The sequence below is a fragment of the Phyllobates terribilis genome, unplaced genomic scaffold (genome assembly GCF_046119375.1).
Source record: "Phyllobates terribilis strain yellow unplaced genomic scaffold, ASM4611937v1 Scaffold_255__1_contigs__length_2797608, whole genome shotgun sequence".
In the NCBI taxonomy this organism is placed as follows: domain Eukaryota; kingdom Metazoa; phylum Chordata; class Amphibia; order Anura; family Dendrobatidae; genus Phyllobates; species Phyllobates terribilis.
The window spans coordinates 2,366,709-2,378,890 of record NW_027363015.1 but is presented as its reverse complement, the minus strand read 5'-3'; the positions used below and the strand labels follow the sequence as shown (position 1 = coordinate 2,378,890).

The 12,182-nt window shown below is 45.8% G+C and overlaps 7 non-coding genes and 2 pseudogenes across 7 annotated transcripts; all 9 read left to right on the top strand.

Annotated features, from left to right (window-relative positions):
* The first annotated feature begins 499 nt into the window (after positions 1-499).
* On the top strand, positions 500-690 carry LOC141219178 (U2 spliceosomal RNA). The gene has a single exon (XR_012287807.1). It is a non-coding gene; the product is annotated as a U2 spliceosomal RNA (small nuclear RNA).
* A 1,115-nt stretch (positions 691-1,805) lies between these two features.
* On the top strand, positions 1,806-1,897 carry LOC141219223 (U2 spliceosomal RNA; annotated as a pseudogene).
* A 793-nt stretch (positions 1,898-2,690) lies between these two features.
* Positions 2,691-2,870, top strand: LOC141219206 (U2 spliceosomal RNA; annotated as a pseudogene).
* Positions 2,871-3,985: 1,115 nt separating this feature from the next.
* LOC141219167 (U2 spliceosomal RNA) lies at positions 3,986-4,176 on the top strand. Its single transcript, XR_012287796.1, has one exon. It is a non-coding gene; the product is annotated as a U2 spliceosomal RNA (small nuclear RNA).
* A 1,115-nt stretch (positions 4,177-5,291) lies between these two features.
* Positions 5,292-5,482, top strand: LOC141219156 (U2 spliceosomal RNA). The gene has a single exon (XR_012287785.1). It is a non-coding gene; the product is annotated as a U2 spliceosomal RNA (small nuclear RNA).
* A 1,115-nt stretch (positions 5,483-6,597) lies between these two features.
* Positions 6,598-6,788, top strand: LOC141219144 (U2 spliceosomal RNA). The gene has a single exon (XR_012287774.1). It is a non-coding gene; the product is annotated as a U2 spliceosomal RNA (small nuclear RNA).
* A 1,115-nt stretch (positions 6,789-7,903) lies between these two features.
* LOC141219133 (U2 spliceosomal RNA) lies at positions 7,904-8,094 on the top strand. Its single transcript, XR_012287763.1, has one exon. It is a non-coding gene; the product is annotated as a U2 spliceosomal RNA (small nuclear RNA).
* Positions 8,095-9,209: 1,115 nt separating this feature from the next.
* LOC141219121 (U2 spliceosomal RNA) lies at positions 9,210-9,400 on the top strand. The gene has a single exon (XR_012287752.1). It is a non-coding gene; the product is annotated as a U2 spliceosomal RNA (small nuclear RNA).
* A 1,118-nt stretch (positions 9,401-10,518) lies between these two features.
* LOC141219110 (U2 spliceosomal RNA) lies at positions 10,519-10,709 on the top strand. Its single transcript, XR_012287741.1, has one exon. It is a non-coding gene; the product is annotated as a U2 spliceosomal RNA (small nuclear RNA).
* Positions 10,710-12,182: the final 1,473 nt, after the last annotated feature.

Below are 12,182 nucleotides of genomic sequence, written 5' to 3'. Positions count from 1 at the left end.
CTCTGTGAGCTTCTCAGCGACATTCAGCCAGCCAGGTATCCTGCCTGCAGTAGATGGAATGTGGCAATGGAACGCTGGCTGCGCGTGTCATAATAGGCTCTGAGCCTTTATATACCTGTGCACAGCAGCAGCCACCTTCAGTCTGCTGCTGGACAGCCAGCAGCAGCAGCAGCAGGAGAGGTATGTAATCAGGAGCCCTCCTGCTAAGGGTAGACAGCTGCTCGTTCCACCCCACCCCCCGCCTTAATTGGTTCTCCTCCCTTCCAACGGTGTTGAGGCGGGTGGGAACAGCAGGGGGTGAAGGTGCTGTGTTTAAAGAGGTGGAGTTATGCAGATCTAAAACGCGTGGATTGCAGCAGCAGCAAGCCGAAAAGTGCAGGCATGTAAGGGATCTAGAGGTTGACAACATGTCTTCTTAACGGGAGTCCAGGAGCTCATCTCCACAAATGGACTTTTCAGGATCCTTGGGTGGCTCCGTAGTTTGAAACCAATTCTGGTTATCGCTTCTCGGCCTTTTGGCTAAGATCAAGTGTAGTATCTGTTCTTATCAGTTTAATATCTGATACGTCCCCTATCTGGGGACCATATATTAAATGGATTTTTAGAACAGGGAGATGGAAAAAGAGCTTGCTCTGTCCACTCCACGCATTGACCTGGTATTGCAGTATCTCCAGGACCGGTGCACCCCTTCTTTAATGCAGTTTCTAAAATCAGAAAGAATTGAATTCAATGTTTTTTGTTCATTTTGCTTGTTTGTCGGATTTTGGGATGGACTCTTTGGCTTTGCTTTTCTTCTCCTCATTGGATTTTTCATGTTCAAAGTTGCAGAAGCCAGATTACAAGCTCATTTTGGTTCAACTTCAGCAACTGTGCATTGCATTGCCATGTAATGTGATGCAATGCTATCTTTCTAGCTCTCCCTTTTTACTTCCTTTTGGATAAACAGACATATTAGGCAAGCATTTTGGAGCTTTCACCTAAATAACTACAGGTGGTGAGATAAGCTGCACAATATAATTGACCTTTCAGTATATTGTTGCACACACACCATCTATTTAGCAAATGCCCTTGTTATCAACAGCAGCCTTTTAAACTCACCTGAGCTAACAGGTATGTGCGCTGGTTACTCTGCTGCGCTTAAAATTTCTTTTTTGGTTTGCTACAATGCCTTTTCTGAAACGTTGTCTCCTTCTGCTGGAACACTGACTTCTTTCATTTAATGCCTGCAGACTATAAAAGAGAACCCAACCCAAAAAGTTTGGTTGATTAGTCTGTGGCATTCTGTTAAACTGTTGCTTATGGCGGTCTCTGTGAGCTTCTCAGCGACATTCAGCCAGCCAGGTATCCTGCCTGCAGTAGATGGAATGTGGCAATGGAACGCTGGCTGCGCGTGTCATAATAGGCTCTGAGCCTTTATATACCTGTGCACAGCAGCAGCCACCTTCAGTCTGCTGCTGGACAGCCAGCAGCAGCAGCAGCAGGAGAGGTATGTAATCAGGAGCCCTCCTGCTAAGGGTAGACAGCTGCTCGTTCCACCCCACCCCCCGCCTTAATTGGTTCTCCTCCCTTCCAACGGTGTTGAGGCGGGTGGGAACAGCAGGGGGTGAAGGTGCTGTGTTTAAAGAGGTGGAGTTATGCAGATCTAAAACGCGTGGATTGCAGCAGCAGGAAGCCGAAAAGTGCAGGCATGTAAGGGATCTAGAGGTTGACAACATGTCTTCTTAACGGGAGTCCAGGAGCTCATCTCCACAAATGGACTTTTCAGGATCCTTGGGTGGCTCCGTAGTTTGAAACCAATTCTGGTTATCGCTTCTCGGCCTTTTGGCTAAGATCAAGTGTAGTATCTTTCGAAAAGGCGGTTTTGGATGTTGGCCGCCCTAGTAGATTGATACATTATGCACACTGGGGTTTAGGCGCTTGTTAGTACGCCAGGTGGCTAATATAGTCATCTGGTGGAAAGCATGGCCCCCCAGGATCGACGCCATTAGGCCGGGGAAGATCGAAAGCCCGAAGTGTGAAGTGCCCCAGGAGTGGTGACCCTGGGGTGCCTTAACTCACTGGGATTGGGAACCCCACTTGAGTTTATGGCACATTTGCACAAGCACTTCAAATTTTCTTTCTTCGCACACACCCTTATTCCGGGCCTTCTGGCCTTAGGATGGGGAATTTTTCAATTCCCGGTCGAAGGTCCGGGCAGTATTATACTGTGAAACCTTCACTATTTATTTAATTTCTTTGTCACTGTGTGTCCACTTATTCACGTGTGTCACGTCCTACTAGGATTTTGTCGGGATGCGGTTCCCTTACGGGTTCCTCTCTTGGCAGGTCTGGGGGGGAGTGTGTGGCCATCAGGTTCCGCTCCCCCCTGAACCCCCCTGGCTCTCCTCTTTCGGGAGGAGAGCGTTGTTGGCTCCCCTCTTCCGGGAGGGGAGCACAGTCTTTGGCTCCCAGTGCCTTGCTCGGGTGAGAACTCGGGCAGGTGCTGGGGGTAAGATTGGGTCGCCTCTGGCTTCGGCTGGAGGTGGCTTTTTGTCCCTGTTCCTCGCTGTGGCCTTTTGGCTCGGAGGGACGGGGAATGGTTTGGGGGACCCTTCTCCTTTTGGAGAGGGTTTCAAGAAGACCAGCATCCTAGTGCACTTTTTTTGTGGCACTTGTCACTTTTTTAAGCGCACTCGGGTTTTGTACACGAATTCGGGCTTTCAAAAAAAAAAAAAAAATCTGTTCTTATCAGTTTAATATCTGATACGTCCCCTATCTGGGGACCATATATTAAATGGATTTTTAGAACAGGGAGATGGAAAAAGAGCTTGCTCTGTCCACTCCACGCATTGACCTGGTATTGCAGTATCTCCAGGACCGGTGCACCCCTTCTTTAATGCAGTTTCTAAAATCAGAAAGAATTGAATTCAATGTTTTTTGTTCATTTTGCTTGTTTGTCGGATTTTGGGATGGACTCTTTGGCTTTGCTTTTCTTCTCCTCATTGGATTTTTCATGTTCAAAGTTGCAGAAGCCAGATTACAAGCTCATTTTGGTTCAACTTCAGCAACTGTGCATTGCATTGCCATGTAATGTGATGCAATGCTATCTTTCTAGCTCTCCCTTTTTACTTCCTTTTGGATAAACAGACATATTAGGCAAGCATTTTGGAGCTTTCACCTAAATAACTACAGGTGGTGAGATAAGCTGCACAATATAATTGACCTTTCAGTATATTGTTGCACACACACCATCTATTTAGCAAATGCCCTTGTTATCAACAGCAGCCTTTTAAACTCACCTGAGCTAACAGGTATGTGCGCTGGTTACTCTGCTGCGCTTAAAATTTCTTTTTTGGTTTGCTACAATGCCTTTTCTGAAACGTTGTCTCCTTCTGCTGGAACACTGACTTCTTTCATTTAATGCCTGCAGACTATAAAAGAGAACCCAACCCAAAAAGTTTGGTTGATTAGTCTGTGGCATTCTGTTAAACTGTTGCTTATGGCGGTCTCTGTGAGCTTCTCAGCGACATTCAGCCAGCCAGGTATCCTGCCTGCAGTAGATGGAATGTGGCAATGGAACGCTGGCTGCGCGTGTCATAATAGGCTCTGAGCCTTTATATACCTGTGCACAGCAGCAGCCACCTTCAGTCTGCTGCTGGACAGCCAGCAGCAGCAGCAGCAGGAGAGGTATGTAATCAGGAGCCCTCCTGCTAAGGGTAGACAGCTGCTCGTTCCACCCCACCCCCCGCCTTAATTGGTTCTCCTCCCTTCCAACGGTGTTGAGGCGGGTGGGAACAGCAGGGGGTGAAGGTGCTGTGTTTAAAGAGGTGGAGTTATGCAGATCTAAAACGCGTGGATTGCAGCAGCAGCAAGCCGAAAAGTGCAGGCATGTAAGGGATCTAGAGGTTGACAACATGTCTTCTTAACGGGAGTCCAGGAGCTCATCTCCACAAATGGACTTTTCAGGATCCTTGGGTGGCTCCGTAGTTTGAAACCAATTCTGGTTATCGCTTCTCGGCCTTTTGGCTAAGATCAAGTGTAGTATCTGTTCTTATCAGTTTAATATCTGATACGTCCCCTATCTGGGGACCATATATTAAATGGATTTTTAGAACAGGGAGATGGAAAAAGAGCTTGCTCTGTCCACTCCACGCATTGACCTGGTATTGCAGTATCTCCAGGACCGGTGCACCCCTTCTTTAATGCAGTTTCTAAAATCAGAAAGAATTGAATTCAATGTTTTTTGTTCATTTTGCTTGTTTGTCGGATTTTGGGATGGACTCTTTGGCTTTGCTTTTCTTCTCCTCATTGGATTTTTCATGTTCAAAGTTGCAGAAGCCAGATTACAAGCTCATTTTGGTTCAACTTCAGCAACTGTGCATTGCATTGCCATGTAATGTGATGCAATGCTATCTTTCTAGCTCTCCCTTTTTACTTCCTTTTGGATAAACAGACATATTAGGCAAGCATTTTGGAGCTTTCACCTAAATAACTACAGGTGGTGAGATAAGCTGCACAATATAATTGACCTTTCAGTATATTGTTGCACACACACCATCTATTTAGCAAATGCCCTTGTTATCAACAGCAGCCTTTTAAACTCACCTGAGCTAACAGGTATGTGCGCTGGTTACTCTGCTGCGCTTAAAATTTCTTTTTTGGTTTGCTACAATGCCTTTTCTGAAACGTTGTCTCCTTCTGCTGGAACACTGACTTCTTTCATTTAATGCCTGCAGACTATAAAAGAGAACCCAACCCAAAAAGTTTGGTTGATTAGTCTGTGGCATTCTGTTAAACTGTTGCTTATGGCGGTCTCTGTGAGCTTCTCAGCGACATTCAGCCAGCCAGGTATCCTGCCTGCAGTAGATGGAATGTGGCAATGGAACGCTGGCTGCGCGTGTCATAATAGGCTCTGAGCCTTTATATACCTGTGCACAGCAGCAGCCACCTTCAGTCTGCTGCTGGACAGCCAGCAGCAGCAGCAGCAGGAGAGGTATGTAATCAGGAGCCCTCCTGCTAAGGGTAGACAGCTGCTCGTTCCACCCCACCCCCCGTCTTAATTGGTTCTCCTCCCTTCCAACGGTGTTGAGGCGGGTGGGAACAGCAGGGGGTGAAGGTGCTGTGTTTAAAGAGGTGGAGTTATGCAGATCTAAAACGCGTGGATTGCAGCAGCAGCAAGCCGAAAAGTGCAGGCATGTAAGGGATCTAGAGGTTGACAACATGTCTTCTTAACGGGAGTCCAGGAGCTCATCTCCACAAATGGACTTTTCAGGATCCTTGGGTGGCTCCTTAGTTTGAAACCAATTCTGGTTATCGCTTCTCGGCCTTTTGGCTAAGATCAAGTGTAGTATCTGTTCTTATCAGTTTAATATCTGATACGTCCCCTATCTGGGGACCATATATTAAATGGATTTTTAGAACAGGGAGATGGAAAAAGAGCTTGCTCTGTCCACTCCACGCATTGACCTGGTATTGCAGTATCTCCAGGACCGGTGCACCCCTTCTTTAATGCAGTTTCTAAAATCAGAAAGAATTGAATTCAATGTTTTTTGTTCATTTTGCTTGTTTGTCGGATTTTGGGATGGACTCTTTAGCTTTGCTTTTCTTCTCCTCATTGGATTTTTCATGTTCAAAGTTGCAGAAGCCAGATTACAAGCTCATTTTGGTTCAACTTCAGCAACTGTGCATTGCATTGCCATGTAATGTGATGCAATGCTATCTTTCTAGCTCTCCCTTTTTACTTCCTTTTGGATAAACAGACATATTAGGCAAGCATTTTGGAGCTTTCACCTAAATAACTACAGGTGGTGAGATAAGCTGCACAATATAATTGACCTTTCAGTATATTGTTGCACACACACCATCTATTTAGCAAATGCCCTTGTTATCAACAGCAGCCTTTTAAACTCACCTGAGCTAACAGGTATGTGCGCTGGTTACTCTGCTGCGCTTAAAATTTCTTTTTTGGTTTGCTACAATGCCTTTTCTGAAACGTTGTCTCCTTCTGCTGGAACACTGACTTCTTTCATTTAATGCCTGCAGACTATAAAAGAGAACCCAACCCAAAAAGTTTGGTTGATTAGTCTGTGGCATTCTGTTAAACTGTTGCTTATGGCGGTCTCTGTGAGCTTCTCAGCGACATTCAGCCAGCCAGGTATCCTGCCTGCAGTAGATGGAATGTGGCAATGGAACGCTGGCTGCGCGTGTCATAATAGGCTCTGAGCCTTTATATACCTGTGCACAGCAGCAGCCACCTTCAGTCTGCTGCTGGACAGCCAGCAGCAGCAGCAGCAGGAGAGGTATGTAATCAGGAGCCCTCCTGCTAAGGGTAGACAGCTGCTCGTTCCACCCCACCCCCCGTCTTAATTGGTTCTCCTCCCTTCCAACGGTGTTGAGGCGGGTGGGAACAGCAGGGGGTGAAGGTGCTGTGTTTAAAGAGGTGGAGTTATGCAGATCTAAAACGCGTGGATTGCAGCAGCAGCAAGCCGAAAAGTGCAGGCATGTAAGGGATCTAGAGGTTGACAACATGTCTTCTTAACGGGAGTCCAGGAGCTCATCTCCACAAATGGACTTTTCAGGATCCTTGGGTGGCTCCTTAGTTTGAAACCAATTCTGGTTATCGCTTCTCGGCCTTTTGGCTAAGATCAAGTGTAGTATCTGTTCTTATCAGTTTAATATCTGATACGTCCCCTATCTGGGGACCATATATTAAATGGATTTTTAGAACAGGGAGATGGAAAAAGAGCTTGCTCTGTCCACTCCACGCATTGACCTGGTATTGCAGTATCTCCAGGACCGGTGCACCCCTTCTTTAATGCAGTTTCTAAAATCAGAAAGAATTGAATTCAATGTTTTTTGTTCATTTTGCTTGTTTGTCGGATTTTGGGATGGACTCTTTAGCTTTGCTTTTCTTCTCCTCATTGGATTTTTCATGTTCAAAGTTGCAGAAGCCAGATTACAAGCTCATTTTGGTTCAACTTCAGCAACTGTGCATTGCATTGCCATGTAATGTGATGCAATGCTATCTTTCTAGCTCTCCCTTTTTACTTCCTTTTGGATAAACAGACATATTAGGCAAGCATTTTGGAGCTTTCACCTAAATAACTACAGGTGGTGAGATAAGCTGCACAATATAATTGACCTTTCAGTATATTGTTGCACACACACCATCTATTTAGCAAATGCCCTTGTTATCAACAGCAGCCTTTTAAACTCACCTGAGCTAACAGGTATGTGCGCTGGTTACTCTGCTGCGCTTAAAATTTCTTTTTTGGTTTGCTACAATGCCTTTTCTGAAACGTTGTCTCCTTCTGCTGGAACACTGACTTCTTTCATTTAATGCCTGCAGACTATAAAAGAGAACCCAACCCAAAAAGTTTGGTTGATTAGTCTGTGGCATTCTGTTAAACTGTTGCTTATGGCGGTCTCTGTGAGCTTCTCAGCGACATTCAGCCAGCCAGGTATCCTGCCTGCAGTAGATGGAATGTGGCAATGGAACGCTGGCTGCGCGTGTCATAATAGGCTCTGAGCCTTTATATACCTGTGCACAGCAGCAGCCACCTTCAGTCTGCTGCTGGACAGCCAGCAGCAGCAGCAGCAGGAGAGGTATGTAATCAGGAGCCCTCCTGCTAAGGGTAGGCAGCTGCTCGTTCCACCCCACCCCCCGCCTTAATTGGTTCTCCTCCCTTCCAACGGTGTTGAGGCGGGTGGGAACAGCAGGGGGTGAAGGTGCTGTGTTTAAAGAGGTGGAGTTATGCAGATCTAAAACGCGTGGATTGCAGCAGCAGCAAGCCGAAAAGTGCAGGCATGTAAGGGATCTAGAGGTTGACAACATGTCTTCTTAACGGGAGTCCAGGAGCTCATCTCCACAAATGGACTTTTCAGGATCCTTGGGTGGCTCCGTAGTTTGAAACCAATTCTGGTTATCGCTTCTCGGCCTTTTGGCTAAGATCAAGTGTAGTATCTGTTCTTATCAGTTTAATATCTGATACGTCCCCTATCTGGGGACCATATATTAAATGGATTTTTAGAACAGGGAGATGGAAAAAGAGCTTGCTCTGTCCACTCCACGCATTGACCTGGTATTGCAGTATCTCCAGGACCGGTGCACCCCTTCTTTAATGCAGTTTCTAAAATCAGAAAGAATTGAATTCAATGTTTTTTGTTCATTTTGCTTGTTTGTCGGATTTTGGGATGGACTCTTTGGCTTTGCTTTTCTTCTCCTCATTGGATTTTTCATGTTCAAAGTTGCAGAAGCCAGATTACAAGCTCATTTTGGTTCAACTTCAGCAATTGTGCATTGCATTGCCATGTAATGTGATGCAATGCTATCTTTCTAGCTCTCCCTTTTTACTTCCTTTTGGATAAACAGACATATTAGGCAAGCATTTTGGAGCTTTCACCTAAATAACTACAGGTGGTGAGATAAGCTGCACAATATAATTGACCTTTCAGTATATTGTTGCACACACACCATCTATTTAGCAAATGCCCTTGTTATCAACAGCAGCCTTTTAAACTCACCTGAGCTAACAGGTATGTGCGCTGGTTACTCTGCTGCGCTTAAAATTTCTTTTTTGGTTTGCTACAATGCCTTTTCTGAAACGTTGTCTCCTTCTGCTGGAACACTGACTTCTTTCATTTAATGCCTGCAGACTATAAAAGAGAACCCAACCCAAAAAGTTTGGTTGATTAGTCTGTGGCATTCTGTTAAACTGTTGCTTATGGCGGTCTCTGTGAGCTTCTCAGCGACATTCAGCCAGCCAGGTATCCTGCCTGCAGTAGATGGAATGTGGCAATGGAACGCTGGCTGCGCGTGTCATAATAGGCTCTGAGCCTTTATATACCTGTGCACAGCAGCAGCCACCTTCAGTCTGCTGCTGGACAGCCAGCAGCAGCAGCAGCAGGAGAGGTATGTAATCAGGAGCCCTCCTGCTAAGGGTAGACAGCTGCTCGTTCCACCCCACCCCCCGCCTTAATTGGTTCTCCTCCCTTCCAACGGTGTTGAGGCGGGTGGGAACAGCAGGGGGTGAAGGTGCTGTGTTTAAAGAGGTGGAGTTATGCAGATCTAAAACGCGTGGATTGCAGCAGCAGCAAGCCGAAAAGTGCAGGCATGTAAGGGATCTAGAGGTTGACAACATGTCTTCTTAACGGGAGTCCAGGAGCTCATCTCCACAAATGGACTTTTCAGGATCCTTGGGTGGCTCCGTAGTTTGAAACCAATTCTGGTTATCGCTTCTCGGCCTTTTGGCTAAGATCAAGTGTAGTATCTGTTCTTATCAGTTTAATATCTGATACGTCCCCTATCTGGGGACCATATATTAAATGGATTTTTAGAACAGGGAGATGGAAAAAGAGCTTGCTCTGTCCACTCCACGCATTGACCTGGTATTGCAGTATCTCCAGGACCGGTGCACCCCTTCTTTAATGCAGTTTCTAAAATCAGAAAGAATTGAATTCAATGTTTTTTGTTCATTTTGCTTGTTTGTCGGATTTTGGGATGGACTCTTTGGCTTTGCTTTTCTTCTCCTCATTGGATTTTTCATGTTCAAAGTTGCAGAAGCCAGATTACAAGCTCATTTTGGTTCAACTTCAGCAACTGTGCATTGCATTGCCATGTAATGTGATGCAATGCTATCTTTCTAGCTCTCCCTTTTTACTTCCTTTTGGATAAACAGACATATTAGGCAAGCATTTTGGAGCTTTCACCTAAATAACTACAGGTGGTGAGATAAGCTGCACAATATAATTGACCTTTCAGTATATTGTTGCACACACACCATCTATTTAGCAAATGCCCTTGTTATCAACAGCAGCCTTTTAAACTCACCTGAGCTAACAGGTATGTGCGCTGGTTACTCTGCTGCGCTTAAAATTTCTTTTTTGGTTTGCTACAATGCCTTTTCTGAAACGTTGTCTCCTTCTGCTGGAACACTGACTTCTTTCATTTAATGCCTGCAGACTATAAAAGAGAACCCAACCCAAAAAGTTTGGTTGATTAGTCTGTGGCATTCTGTTAAACTGTTGCTTATGGCGGTCTCTGTGAGCTTCTCAGCGACATTCAGCCAGCCAGGTATCCTGCCTGCAGTAGATGGAATGTGGCAATGGAACGCTGGCTGCGCGTGTCATAATAGGCTCTGAGCCTTTATATACCTGTGCACAGCAGCAGCCACCTTCAGTCTGCTGCTGGACAGCCAGCAGCAGCAGCAGCAGCAGGAGAGGTATGTAATCAGGAGCCCTCCTGCTAAGGGTAGACAGCTGCTCGTTCCACCCCACCCCCCGCCTTAATTGGTTCTCCTCCCTTCCAACGGTGTTGAGGCGGGTGGGAACAGCAGGGGGTGAAGGTGCTGTGTTTAAAGAGGTGGAGTTATGCAGATCTAAAACGCGTGGATTGCAGCAGCAGCAAGCCGAAAAGTGCAGGCATGTAAGGGATCTAGAGGTTGACAACATGTCTTCTTAACGGGAGTCCAGGAGCTCATCTCCACAAATGGACTTTTCAGGATCCTTGGGTGGCTCCGTAGTTTGAAACCAATTCTGGTTATCGCTTCTCGGCCTTTTGGCTAAGATCAAGTGTAGTATCTGTTCTTATCAGTTTAATATCTGATACGTCCCCTATCTGGGGACCATATATTAAATGGATTTTTAGAACAGGGAGATGGAAAAAGAGCTTGCTCTGTCCACTCCACGCATTGACCTGGTATTGCAGTATCTCCAGGACCGGTGCACCCCTTCTTTAATGCAGTTTCTAAAATCAGAAAGAATTGAATTCAAAGTTTTTTGTTCATTTTGCTTGTTTGTCGGATTTTGGTATGGACTCTTTGGCTTTGCTTTTCTTCTCCTCATTGGATTTTTCATGTTCAAAGTTGCAGAAGCCAGATTACAAGCTCATTTTGGTTCAACTTCAGCAACTGTGCATTGCATTGCCATGTAATATGATGCAATGCTATCTTTCTAGCTCTCCCTTTTTACTTCCTTTTGGATAAACAGACATATTAGGCAAGCATTTTGGAGCTTTCACATAAATAACTACAGGTGGTGAGATAAGCTGCACAATATAATTGACCTTTCAGTATATTGTTGCACACACACCATCTATTTAGCAAATGCCCTTGTTATCAACAGCAGCCTTTTAAACTCACCTGAGCTAACAGGTATGTGCGCTGGTTACTCTGCTGCGCTTAAAATTTCTTTTTTGGTTTGCTACAATGCCTTTTCTGAAACGTTGTCTCCTTCTGCTGGAACACTGACTTCTTTCATTTAATGCCTGCAGACTATAAAAGAGAACCCAACCCAAAAAGTTTGGTTGATTAGTCTGTGGCATTCTGTTAAACTGTTGCTTATGGCGGTCTCTGTGAGCTTCTCAGCGACATTCAGCCAGCCAGGTATCCTGCCTGCAGTAGATGGAATGTGGCAATGGAACGCTGGCTGCGTGTGTCATAATAGGCTCTGAGCCTTTATATACCTGTGCACAGCAGCAGCCACCTTCAGTCTGCTGCTGGACAGCCAGCAGCAGCAGCAGCAGGAGAGGTATGTAATCAGGAGCCCTCCTGCTAAGGGTAGACAGCTGCTCGTTCCACCCCACCCCCCGCCTTAATTGGTTCTCCTCCCTTCCAACGGTGTTGAGGCGGGTGGGAACAGCAGGGGGTGAAGGTGCTGTGTTTAAAGAGGTGGAGTTATGCAGATCTAAAACGCGTGGATTGCAGCAGCAGCAAGCCGAAAAGTGCAGGCATGTAAGGGATCTAGAGGTTGACAACATGTCTTCTTAACGGGAGTCCAGGAGCTCATCTCCACAAATGGACTTTTCAGGATCCTTGGGTGGCTCCGTAGTTTGAAACCAATTCTGGTTATCGCTTCTCGGCCTTTTGGCTCAGATCTGTAATGGGTCTAGTCATTTGGCTGTCTGTGCGTTAACTCTTGGCCCTGTGGCATCGCCATTTTATGGCTTAAGCCACTTGCTGCTATAAGGAGTTGGCCAGTAGACACGACTAGCGATAATGGGACGCATTCGATACGCTGGGCCCGGTGAGGCTCGAGTGAAGTTTGGAATCCAGATTGATGTGGAAGAAGGCAAAGAAGGAATCTTTACCCTCAGCTTCGTGGTGAAGGAGATTTTGTTTGGACTCCTTGAAGTGAAGAAGGAAGAAATCTTGTGCCTCCAGCAATTCAAAAGCAAGTATAATCTTGTATTTACTTCTATGGCTGTT